Source organism: Pinus tabuliformis, chromosome 3_2, assembly GCF_031772625.1.
Source record: "Pinus tabuliformis cultivar Carrire ecotype Pingquan chromosome 3_2, CPIR1, whole genome shotgun sequence".
Taxonomy (NCBI): domain Eukaryota; kingdom Viridiplantae; phylum Streptophyta; class Pinopsida; order Pinales; family Pinaceae; genus Pinus; species Pinus tabuliformis.
Window position 1 is genome coordinate 381,206,951 of NC_142302.1, and position 13,395 is coordinate 381,220,345.

The following is a 13,395-nucleotide window of genomic DNA, read 5'->3' on the forward strand; positions in this document are numbered from 1 at the left end:
AGGGCAGCGCACCGAGAAAAAATTTTGTGGACCCTATATTAGGTTGGGCAAACCTACCTATGGTTTTCAGTCCATGGTTTTGGATGCGATGGTTTTCGGTCCATGGTATTAGATGCTTCGGCATTTATAAATATGTATTGTAACATTGAAAGGAATATAATGGAAAATCAAGCTGGTTGTCCCAGTTTTGGGATCCAGGGGAAATCTCTATGTATATGTGTTTTATATGTTATGCTCTCGCATTGTTTATTTTATGTGTTTTAGAATTCGTATGCGGGTAATTTCTGTATGGGGTTAAAACCTACATTTGGTATCGGAGTTGTTTTGGCTTCAAGGGGATGCCTTTGTTGCTGAGGGGTTTTCACTCGGGCCTGTGGTAGACCTTGTTAAGTGGGAGATCTGCGAGATCGATTCTGGTGGTGAAAGAAGATGGTAAGCAGTGGAAAGATAGAGATCGAGAAATTTAATGGTCAGAGTTTTGAGTTGTGGAAACTCTAGATGGAGGATCTGTTGGTGGATAAAGATCAGTGGATCACGATAGATCCAGGTACTAAACCAATGGGAGTGTCCGGTGAAGAATGGAAGAAGTTGGATTGGAAGGCAAAGAGCACAATACGATTGTGTGTCTCAGATTCAGTATTGTTGAATGTATCAGGGGAAGCTACGGCAAAGGCTTTGTGGGACAAGTTAGGGACTTTGTACCAATCTAAGTCTCTGGTGAATAAACTGTTGCTGCGGAAAAAGTTGTATAACCTAAGGATGAAAGATGGAGACTCGGTGACAGAGCATCCAAATGCGTTTAATACTATGGTAAGTCAGTTAGCATCTGTTGATATTAAAATTTTAGATGAAGATAAGTGCATCAGTTTATTGTGTTCTCTACCAGATTCATGGGATAGTCTGGTTAATGCAATAGGTAGCAATGCAACTGCCTTGCAATTTGATGAAATAGTCTCATCCTTGCTGACGAAGGAGATGAGATGGAAAAATATGGAGAGCCAAAATGGTGATGCCTTGTCTGTATGAGGACGGTCCTAGAAAAAAAACAAAAATAAGCCATCGAGTAGGAGATCTAAATCTAGAGGGAGATCTAAATCTCTAGGAAAGCCTATAAAGGTGGTGTGCTGGAAATGCGGAAAGGAAGGGCACTATAAAAGGGACTGTAATTCTAAAGCTCCTGATAAGGAAAGGGATCTGATGATGCTCCTTCTGCAGAGGAGAAAACCACCTCAGATGAAGGTGGGGATGTGTACTTGGCTTCTTCAAGTACACATGTAGATCATGAGGCATGGTTAATTGACTCATGTGCATCCTTTCACTTCACTCCCCATAGAGAGTGGTTCTGTGAGTATGAGAAATATGATGGTGGTGATGTCTTCTTGGGGGATGACAGGAAGGCTAGAATCGTTGGTCGTGGAAAAGTAAAGTTGAAGTTGCAAGGTGGAAGGGTTAGAACACTTCCAGGTGTTCTACTTATTCCTGCATTAGCTAGAAATATGATTTCTGTAAGCAAGTTGGATGATGCAGGTGTAAAAACAGTGTTCGAGAAGGATACTTGTAAGATGGTTCGGGGAGCACTGGTATTGATGTGGGGAGTTCGGACTGGAACTCTATAAAACTACAAGGTAGCATTGTTGTTGATGGATGCAATAGTTCTATGGTTCCTAAAAATGGATCTGAAAATCTAGTAGTCTCTGGAGAGAAGACCATGCTGTGGTGTCAAAGGCTTGGACATATTGGAGAGAAGGGCCTTCGAATACTTCATGGTAAAGGTATGGTAGAAGGTATGAGTAATAGCTCTCTGGATTTTGATTTCTGTGAAAATTGTGTATACGGGAAGCAGAATCATGTGAGTTTCCCCTCTGGTGGTAAGAGGGCGAAACAGATATTAGAGCTTGTGCACAGTGATGTGTTTGGACCTGTGAAGGTTCCATCACTGGGTAAGTCTATTTACTATGTATCATTTATAGATGACTTCTCTAGGAATACATGGATATATTTCCTTAAGAAGAAATCTGAAGTCTTTGACAGGTTTAAAGAATTTAAGGCTTTGGTGGAAAACCAAACAGAGAAGAAGACAAAGGTGTTGAGGACAGATAACGGTGGAGAGTTTTGCAATAAGGAATTTGAATAATTCTGTAAGAAGTGTGGTATAGCACAACAAAATACTACTCCATATACACCTCAGCAAAATGGAGTTGCAGAAAGAATGAACAAGACGTTGATGGAAAGGGAAAGAAGCATGCTCAATGGTGCTGGGTTAGGACAGGAATTCTGGGTAGAGGCAGTGGAGACAGCATGTTACCTGGTCAACAAATCACCTTCATTAGCGTTGGAGGATAAGACTCCAAAAGAGGTATGAACTAGTAAGAAACCCTCTCTTTCACATCTGAGGGTATTTGGATGTGATGCATATGTACATGTTCCAAAGGAGAAACGAACCAAGTTGGATAGTAAATCTAAAAAGTGCATCTTTATTGGGTATAAGGATGGTTTAAAGGGTTATAAGCTTTGGAACCCAACAACAAGGAAGGTTGGGTACAGCCGAGATGTGGTGTTCAGAGAGGTGAAAGATGTTATTAAACATGAAGTCCAACCAAAGGAACCTGAGAAGATAGAGTTTGAGCTAAAGGAAGAAGAATCAAACTCTACAACAGAGGAGGAATCAGAAGATGAAGAGCCACAAACTTTGGGTGGGAGAAGATCAGTTTGAGAAAGAAGCCAGCCATAATGGTATAGTCCATCTGCTTTCTATTCAAATTTTGCTTTATCTATTACTTATGATTATCCTAGAACTGTGAAGGAAGCAGTAGATTCAGAGGATGGAAAACTCTAGAAAGTGGCCATGGTTGATGAAATGGCATCTTTGCACAAAAATGAGGCTTGGGATCTGGTGGAGTTGCCGGCTGGAAGGAAACCCATTGGCAGCAAATGGGTGTTCAAGAAGAAGACAAATGTAGAAGGAAAGGTGGAGAAATACAAAGCTCGGTTGGTAGAAAAAGGTTATTCCCAGGTGCCGGGAATTGATTTTGGTGATATTTTTTCTCTTGTTGCCAAGGTAACTTCTATTAGGTTACTTTTATCTATTGCTACTGCTTTTGATTTTGAGGTAGATCAGATGGATGTGAAGACAACATTTCTTCATGGGGATCTGGAAGAGGAGATCTACATGAAGCAACCTGAAGGCTTTGCGGTGAAGGGTAAGAAAGAACTGGTATGCAAGTTAAAGAAGTCTCTGTATGGGTTAAAATAGTCACCAAGGATGTGGTATCAGAAATTTGATACATTTATACGGGGACTTGGCTTCACCAAAAGCAAAGCAGATCACTGTGTGTATTTTAAATTAATTGGTGACCTTGTTATTTATCTGGTCTTGTATGTGGATGATATGTTGCTGGTTGGAAATGACAAAGAAATTAGCTAGGATTTGAAGACCCAATTGTCCTCCACATTCGACATGAAAGATCTTGGTGTTGCAAACTATATTTTGGGCATGGAAATTAAAAGAGATCGCGCAAAGAGGAAGCTCTGGTTAAACCAAAGGAAGTATGTCGAGACAATACTGCAGAGGTTTAATATGCAGGATAGTAAACTGGTGAAGGTTCCTATTCCTGTAGGTGTAAAGTTATATGCTGAACAGTGTCCCAAGACACAAGAAGAGGAAGAGGAGATGTCCCTTGTTCCATATGGAAGTGCAGTCGGTAGCCTGATGTATGCAATGGTTTGTACTAGACCAGACATTGCACATGCAGTGGGAGTATTGAGCAGGTTTATGTCAAAACCAGGGAAGGAGCACTGGACAACAGTGAAGGGGGTTTTCAGGTATTTGCGTGGCACTAGTAATTATGGTTTGTGCTACTAAGGAATACTAGGATTCGACAGAGCGTTTGATATTCATGGCTTTGTTGATGCAAAATGGGCTGGAGATTTGGATCAGAGAAGATCTACAAGTGGGTATGTGTTTAACCTATTTGGAGGTGCAGTCAGTTGGATGAGTAAGAAACAATCTGTAGTGGCACTATCAACTATAGAGGCAGAATACATGGTAGCCACTAATGCAAGCAAGGAAGCAGTTTGGTTGCAGAGATTGTGTTCAAGTATGGGGTTAATACAGGGAGCTATAAGGATAGACTGTGACAGCCAAAGTGCAATTTTCTTAGCAAAGAACCCTGCTTACCATTCAAAGACAAAGCACATTGATGTTCAGTATCACTTTGTGAGGGATATGATAGAAGACAAAAAGGTGTTGCTAGTAAAGGTGGACACTTTGAAGAATACTGTAGATGCATTGACAAAATATGTGAGCTCTGAGAAGTTCTCTTGGTGTAGAGAAACAATGGGCATTTCAGGGTTGTAAAAATGACTAAGCTCTCTTGTGGCCCCCTGTTGAAACAAAACAACAAGTGGGATAATGTTGGGTTGTGTTATATTCTTTCCATGACTAACCTATGTAGTGAACCGAGGGGTTAGCGGGGAGGCAGAGCCCCCCCTTCGTTACGCTAATTGCGCAGTGGGGGGCTCAAAAGGGGGGCGGCAGCCCCCCTTATCCAGGGGGTTTGAGGGGGGGCAGGTAGCCCCCCTCTATGGGGTCTGGGGCAGCACCCTGGGAAAGATTTTTTTGGACCCTATATTAGGTTGGGCGAACCTACCTATGGTTTTCAGTCCATGGTTTTGGATGCGATGGTTTTCGGTCCATGGTATTGGATGCTTCGGCATATATAAATATGTATTGTAACATTGAAAGGAATATAATGGAAAATCAAGCTGGTAGTCCCAATTTTGGGATCCAGGGGGAAATCTCTGTGTATATGTGTTTTATGTGGTATGCTTTTGCATTATTTATTTTATGTGTTTTAGAATTCATATGCAGGTAATTTCTGTACGGGGTTAAAACCTACATTACTGTCCTCACTTTCCCAAAGAGTGAACCTGACTCCCACTCATTGGTTTAAGAATGAAATTGATTTCTACCCCACCCGGGTGCTCCTAAAGCTATCCACTCTTGTTTTGACAACATACTTTACCTCTAGTAAAAAAATCCTCTATAAAAAGACTCTCTCTTATCATACACAAATTATAATGGATCTATGTAGGATAGATCATTAGAAGTGTTATTCATTATCAAAATTTTAACATGAATGTTTTTATTATTTTACCAAAACTCACCGTGAGGATTTATGAGGTGAAAATTAACCATGGAGCACTTATTCAATGAGTTTCTTTATATATCACATCCAACATATTTTCCTCATGCTAATAAGACATTGACTTTGAGGAAATTATACAATTAAAATGTAAGGAGTAACAAAAATGTGCATGTTTCCTTCAACATGAATCTGAAACCCATACAGGCTAATGTGATTCCATATCCAAGGCAAGGTCACTTCGCCAACTCCATTTCTCCCAAAAGCAGCCAACTCGATTGTGCAACTCCTTGGTGTCCATGGTTTCAAATTTTTAGTCTATGTAACCAATGTGATATATCTATTATGATCTATTTTATCTCCACTTTGTGAAGATTCTTACGAACCTACTATAATACCATGTGAGATTAATAGGTAGAGACAGATATGACATACAGTGGATACTACAATGGGACCTTAATGTTGACATATTATGGAATGAATATTTGTTTTAGAAGTGACATATAAGACTAAGTATAAGGTTTGAAGCATCCATAGTGCACCAATGACATGTCTTGTGGGCCAAGGAATGATCGCGGGGTAAAAACTACTATTTTAGGCCTTAAACACGACTTTTAAGTTTTTTAATCCACATATTGGGCCTTAAAAAATAACATAAGGTATCTAGAAGGAATATTTGCCTCATGAGTTTGATCTGGATTGATTCTAATGTATGACACACTAAGGATGTGTTTTCTCATCAAATGCATTGTCCAATTGAATTATCATCACCATTAGCATTATGCACTACTATTATGGTCCATGCATAAGGCCCCTAGTCAATACAAAGACCTCTATAAAGAGTATTTATCCCATAAGTGGAATATTCACATGACTATGAAGCTCAAAATATTGGGGATAGGTCTCCTTATCCAATTTATGGTTAAGGGATGAAACCTAGGATCATAGGCCCTATATAATGCATTTAGTTTTCATGGGAAAATTTTAGATTCTCGAACATAACATAGGACCTCCATAAGAAATATTTATCCCTCAAGTGGCACATAAGATAAATTCTAAGGTTTTGTGCACCAAGGGTTGGATTTTGGCCCATGGAATATTTCATGGCTATAAATTAAATCCTTTAGCCCTAAACTATATTGATAGGTTGTATAGCATGCACTAGTTCTCAAAAAATGACCCAAGGTCGACAAATAATATTTGGTAGTGTGGGACTAGCCTCATTCTAATGTTAGTCACACTAGGGACAAGTATTCTAACTAAATAAATTCTTCGAGTATCTCAATATTTGTCTAGGGTTTTCAAGTAACGCTTATGCACAAAATTTTGGATCGTAGACAGAGGATTTGGCTCCTTTCTAGAGCTAATGTTGATGCTAATAAATAGGCCTTGAATGCCTTGCAAAATTAGAACAATCCTCCCAAAAATTCTTAATAAAAACGTTGATTAACAGTTACTATAAAGTACATACTAGAGATGTGATATTTGCTTCATAAATTCAGAGGAATAGATGGATATTGTAGAACTTGTGGTTTCCCCTTTTTACCCTCGCTCCACTTTCAATAGTCGTGGCCTTCTTTGGGCTACTATACAATCCTTTCGTAGTTCAAAAATAAGCTACTAGTACCCTCACTCTTGCTACAATAGGTATGTGGCTTGATATAGTGATTAAGGGCTAATATTATTCTAGACAATACAATTTACATTTTTTATTTTTCTTACCACAAGTAGATCAATAATTACATTTTCTTTTGACAAGTACATCATCAAGTCATGACTTAAGTACAATTATGAAGACCAAGACTGGTTACATTTCAACACTTTCCTCCTTCACTAGCCTCTACAGAAACTTGCTTCCTTTCTTGCTACTTCACTGGATCAAATCTCCTCTCCTTTTCACATGGATCAAATATATATCACTTGATGTGTATCATCGAATGAGGGAGAGCGAGTTCATTCTTATTGAAATATATTAAATGGGTGTGACACTAATATTTTTCTATTTAATTGATGATCAAATAATTGTTCTTGGATATTAAAAGAAATAATTGATTGGATGTTAGAGTGGCAACTAAAATGCTTAGAAGACTTTGAGGTAATCAAATATCTTAAGTGTTGTGAATAATTACTCTCCTAAACACCTTATGGTTTTCTTTCATTGATTTCAATATGTTGCATGCTCTATAAATCATTGTAAATATGAGATTCTTAATCAAGGGGGGGAATAAGTATTGTGTATGAATTTTTAGTTTTGTTGATTATAATTTTAGGGAAAAAATTCTTCAAGGGTGGGTGTATGTAATACACCACATTTTATGCCTTATGAAAATGGAATGACATGTGTGAGTACCTAGATATCTATGACTTGCAATTATGTGATTAGTGGCCAACATTGGCATATGTTTATGCTACCTTGAGATTTTGTTATGATTGTTATTGAGAAAATTCAAAATATGCAATTTATAATTTAATCCTTTGTTCTACTTTGATTATTCATACTTTTGCAGTGTGAGCTAACTTAGATGTTATATTTGACATAACGCTACATTAGAGAATCAATGGAGACATCACATGATATGTCCACATTGGTCTGCTTATATATATGTACATAGATGCACCTTTATCAATTGTTGATTTTTATAGATAAGTTCATTTGAAATGAAAATTTCTATGTTGTTCATGGGAGTTGATAGAAATAATCAATCTTAGTAGAAGTGTCATAATATGGATCATTGATAGGATATGAAGAATTCAATAGCTTCATTTTCCATCTATTGTAGGATCATGTTATGAATGGGACCATAAAGCCTTAGGATATTCTTGGAGACAAAGAAAATTTCATATGTCTAGGGTCACAAGGTCTTCTTAGATGACGAAAGTTAGAGATTAACCCTTTGAGCAATGTTAAAACTTTTGAATCCTGTCATAATCAACACATGTGGCCATTTTTTACATGTCTTCAAAATTATATTTATACTGACAAAATATACATAATTCATTATAAAGTTTCCAATCCCTTTTCTATTGAAACATCTAGTATTAATATGAATCTAGTACTTCATCTATTCATTCGAAATGCTCAATTTTTCTTGTTATCATGGTTTGAACAATTTAGCAAAAATATTGAGAATTTTTTCTAATTATTTTTCTGGATTAATAACATTGCTATAGTTCTTTCTTCACTTCTATTAAAATATTTTCTATTGTATTTTATTTAGAATGTTGAATGTATCCTATATTTTATTAGTCCATGAGTGCGAGTACTCTTCTTTTATTCTTTGCTCATACTACTAGCCTTGAGGATTATTTTTTTCAGACTAACAATCTACAAAAGAATGAAATGAACAAATTTAATGTTTATTAGAGGTTTATAAAAATAAATTAGTAGTTAGTAGTTAGTAGTTAGAATAAAAATATAATAATATATTCATTCACATAATTTATCCTTTTATGATTCAATCTCATTTAAATCAATTGTGAGCTTGACAGTTCACAAAAAAAATGAATGGCTATGTTAAAAATTTATTAGTCAACTTAGAGTTTCATAATAATGGTAATGTATACCACATTGGCTAGATGAAATTAAAATAGTTGGCTTATAATGTTTTATCTATTTAGTGCATATTGTGTCTTATGGTGCATACTATGGTGCCTAGGAAACACAATAATATTTTGATCTTGGCACTTGCTAACAATAGGACATCGATATCCATGATATCTTAATCACATAGGATGACACATCCAATTTAATGGATGATATGGTCAGTGACTCTATAATTTATTTGGTAATCTAATTGATGTGTTATTGTCATCTAGATATCTAGATATCTAGGTGTCTATATCATTTGAAACCTCACCTGATAACTTGATCCGGATCCATAGGTAATCACAACTTAAACATCATCCAGGGTTCAAGCATGAAGAACATAAAAATACCATATCATATTAGTTCTTCTAGGATATATATGAAATTAAGAAACGGTGTAATCCATTATTCGAATATCCAAACATTTTCCAATGAGCCACTATATGCCAAGTCCTAGACTCGGATGTGATAGTTAATTGTTGAATGAATCTGGCATCCAAGCATCCAGAGTATTAAGGAGTCATCTAGATAACACTTTCTCTTTATTCTAGATGTAATACCATCATTACCATGTTAGCGGTCCAACTCAGTTTCCATGTTAGCATAAAATAACAGAAATCCAATAAAGAATTAAAACAAACAAAAGGACTTATCATTGATAACAAACATCTAGAGGAAGCTAAATTAAAAATTGAGGATTACCTCTAGATCTAGATGTTAGACATTTGACATTTTCCCATTACTAAGAAGGCTTGTTGGTAATGCATTCGAATCTAGATGCCAACATCACATTTCTTGTAACACAAAGAACTTTCTTGTAACTCACTTGTACTATTATAATGTTATTGTGATTTCGTCAAGACATTTCTCAACATCCATTATGACACTCGCTAACAGTTTCTCTCATTTGATGGAGTGTTATAGGATTTTCAACCAAACAGGTATTTGTCAGATCTATCTTCATCGACCAATGGAATTTCAAGTAGGATAGAAGAAATTGACCAAACATTTGCTATGTCATCTAGGAGGTGAAGATCAACTAGAGGTGAAAAGATTAGAAGAATATTCCATAGACACCTAGATTTTCTTCTTGCTTAAGGGAAGTCATATTATTATGATAATGAGACCATAGATGACATCGAGGTTCCCTTAAGGTACAAACATCTAGTGAAACAATGGGCACCCAAGGATCTTCCTAAAATAAACACTGATTTTTAACAATAAGGGATACAATGAGTTTTGGTTAATTAAGGATGGCAAGGAGAGAAACTGAGGAGAGCATGCATCCCTAGCTGCTGCTACAGTAACCAAAGCGAAGTAGCATTCGTTGCACCTCAGTGGCCCTTGCTGCTAAGGTCAAAACGGCAGAAAGAAGAAGGAGAGATCGCAGTTGCAGTTTTCGATAGGCAGATACTGCCCCAGATTGTAGTGGCCCTCAGCAGCCTCCAGCTGCTGGGGTTTGAACAATATGGATCCACCAGGAGAGGAAGATCATCATCACACAGATCACCAGCAAGATTCAGAAGTAACAGAAAAAGCCTTTGCTTCCCTCATCTCTGCAATGGGTCCAGCAAAGAATAGACCATCAGTGTCAAAGTTCGTTAAAAGAATGGAAGAAATACCAGAAATATCTCTCCCCCCAGCACTTCCAAGAAAAGCAGCACTCTCTCTGGTAGAACGAGGGTTAGTAGGGCAGTTTACTAGGTTGTGGCCATCACCCAAGACTGTGCAAAAGTGGGTAGAAAGAAACTGGGCTACAACAATATCTGGGAAGATCTCAATCAGATTCTGTGGCAGAGGGTACTACACCTTTCATTTCGAAACCAAAGAGGATCGTGATCTAATATTCAGGAATGGCCCATATTTTATGGATACAAGGGGACTGTATTTGAACATATGGACATTAGACTTTGACTTAGAAATGGACGCCCCAAATGCTGTTCCAGTATGGGTAAGACTGTCGCATCTACCTCTCCACTGCTGGGGAGATGATTCAGTTAAAGCAATAGGAAACGCAGTTGGGAAATACATAGATAGATGTGAGCCTAAAGAGAACATGCATGCATGCACCCGAATCTGCGTGGAAGTAGATCTAGGCAAAGGCCTCCCTAAAGCAATCAAAATAAAAGTGGATCAGTGGATGCATATACAACAGCTGGACTACGAGCAAATCCCTTTCAAATGCAAGGTATGTCATGAATATGGTCATTTTGCAAATAGATGTACAAAAAATAGAGAAAATGAAAATGAAAAGATTGAGGATCCGGAAAATAAATGGGAATAGGTCAAATGAAAGAAGACAGCCAATAAACAACCAGCACAACCCTCCTCTCAGCCCTCACATTCTACTGAAGCCCTCACCCTCTCGCCAAAAGTAACTTTAGATAGTCAAAACCCCTTTGACCCTCTGCTCACATCAAACCCCCCATCTCCTGGAGCCGCCAGATCTAGATCTAGATCTAGAACCCCGCACTCTCCAACTCAGCGGTCCCCCCTTTCCCCCAGAGACTCATTTCACCTCTCCCCCCCCCCCCCCCCCCCCCCCCCCCCCTTAGTAGACAGGATATTAACCAAAAAGCAAGCGAAAGAAGCATATCCAAATGCAGAAAACCAAAAAAAAATTGGAAGAAAGACAAATAAAGAAGTAAGGGATGAATCAGTAGCAAAAGAAATGACCCTAGGAACACAACAACCCATGGAGACTTATCTAGGGAAAAGTACAAGAAACATGAAGAAAAGCCAGCACAAGGGGAAGGAGCCATGCATCACCCAATAAGTAAATAATGATAATAGTCTCCTCGAACTACAGAGGAATGGGCTCACCTATTAAGGAAAATGCAACAAGAGAAATTTTGAAAAATGAGAACCCAGATATACTTATGATCTGAGGAGGATCAACACAGAAGAGAAATACAGGGTGATAAACATATATGCCCCCAACCACTATAAGGAGAAAGAACAGTGTTGGGCAACAATAAAGGAAGTACTACAAGAAACTCAAGATGGAAAAATAATTTTAGGAGGAGACTTAAATCTGGTTAGAAGCACAGAGGAAAAGTTTGGAGGAAACTTTCATGCGGATCCATCCAGAAACTCTTTAGAAGGAATAATGGAACAGCATAGCCTTCTGGATATTCCTCCAAACAATGGAAAATATACATGGAATAACAAGAGAGTGGGTAAAAGTAACATAAAAGAAAGACTGGACAGAATACTGATCCAAGACAACATAGCAGCATTGTACAGCTCTATCAAATCCAAAATCATTCACACCACAGCCTCTGATCATAAACCCGTTGTAAATGACATGGGAAAAATGGAAAACCAAGGCCCACTCTCGTTCAGGTACAACTCAATCTGGGACAGTAGCACAGAAATTAGTGAGGTAGTGAAAGCAGCAAGGGCACTAAGAATATCAGGCTCACCACAATACATATGGGAGACAAAACTAAAAAATGTAAGAATCAAGCTAAAGGAGTGGGCAAGGGAAAATGAAAAAAAAAAAAGAGTTACAACAGAAAATGGACAGCTTGCAGGTGGAAAAAGAAAGTAAAGAAGAAAACAAGCAAGACTACCTTAAAGAGAAAGAAATTTTCTGGGAGATATACAGAGAAAACAGGAAAGAGGAGGAAGAGGGAAGAATGAAATCTAGAAACCTCTGGCTTAAGGCAGGGAATAAGAATACGGGATTTTTTCATAACAGCATGAAAGTCATAAGAGCTAGAAATCAGATAGAAAAAATACAAGTGGAAAATCAAGAAATTAAAGGAGTGGAAGAAATAAAAAAGGCAGCCCACAAGCACTTCAAAAATTTACTGTCAGCAACAGAGGAAATGGTTGAATATGAAGAAATTTTGCAGCATACAAAGAATAAAATCAAAAAAAGAACAAAACAAAGATATGTGTAAGGACCTCATAGAAGAAGAAATTGTGGAGGCCATTTGGAGCCTGCATCCAGACAAAGTGCCCGGGCCTGATGGATTCACAATAGCCTTCTATAGAAATCACTGGAATATAATAAGAAAGGATTTCTTAAGAATGGAAAAAAATGTTTTTAAAAAAAAAGAAAATGGGAGGCCACACAAGATCGTCCTATCTAGTTTTGGTTCCAAAGGAAGCAAATCCATCCACCTTTAACAGGTTCAGGCCCATTTCACTGTGCAATTCCTCCTACAAGATAATAACAAAAATAGTGGAAAGAAGAATAAAGAAAGTGCTACACTTAATCATCTCAAAAATCAAGGAGGGTTTGTCCCAAACAGACAAATCATTAACAATGTCATCATAGTACAGGAGGTTGTCCACTCCAGTATCTTGAAGCAAGAAAAAGGTATGATAATCAAACTAGATATGGCAAACGCTTTCGATAGAGTCAACCACTCATATTTACTAGTTGTACTTCAGAAACTGGGCTTCTCAAAAGAAATAATAGAAGTGATAAAAGAATGCATATCCACCCCTTGGATAGCCCCTCTCATCAATGGAAGACCCAGTGAATTTTTCAAAGCACAAGAGGCCTCAGGCAAGGCTGCCCTCTATCACCATTTCTATATATAATAATGGCAGAAACTCTAAGTAGAGCATTGGAAACTCAGAGGAAAGAAAGAACAATCACAGGATTGAGGATAGCAAAAGGAATAAGGACTATAAATCACTCCTTGTTTG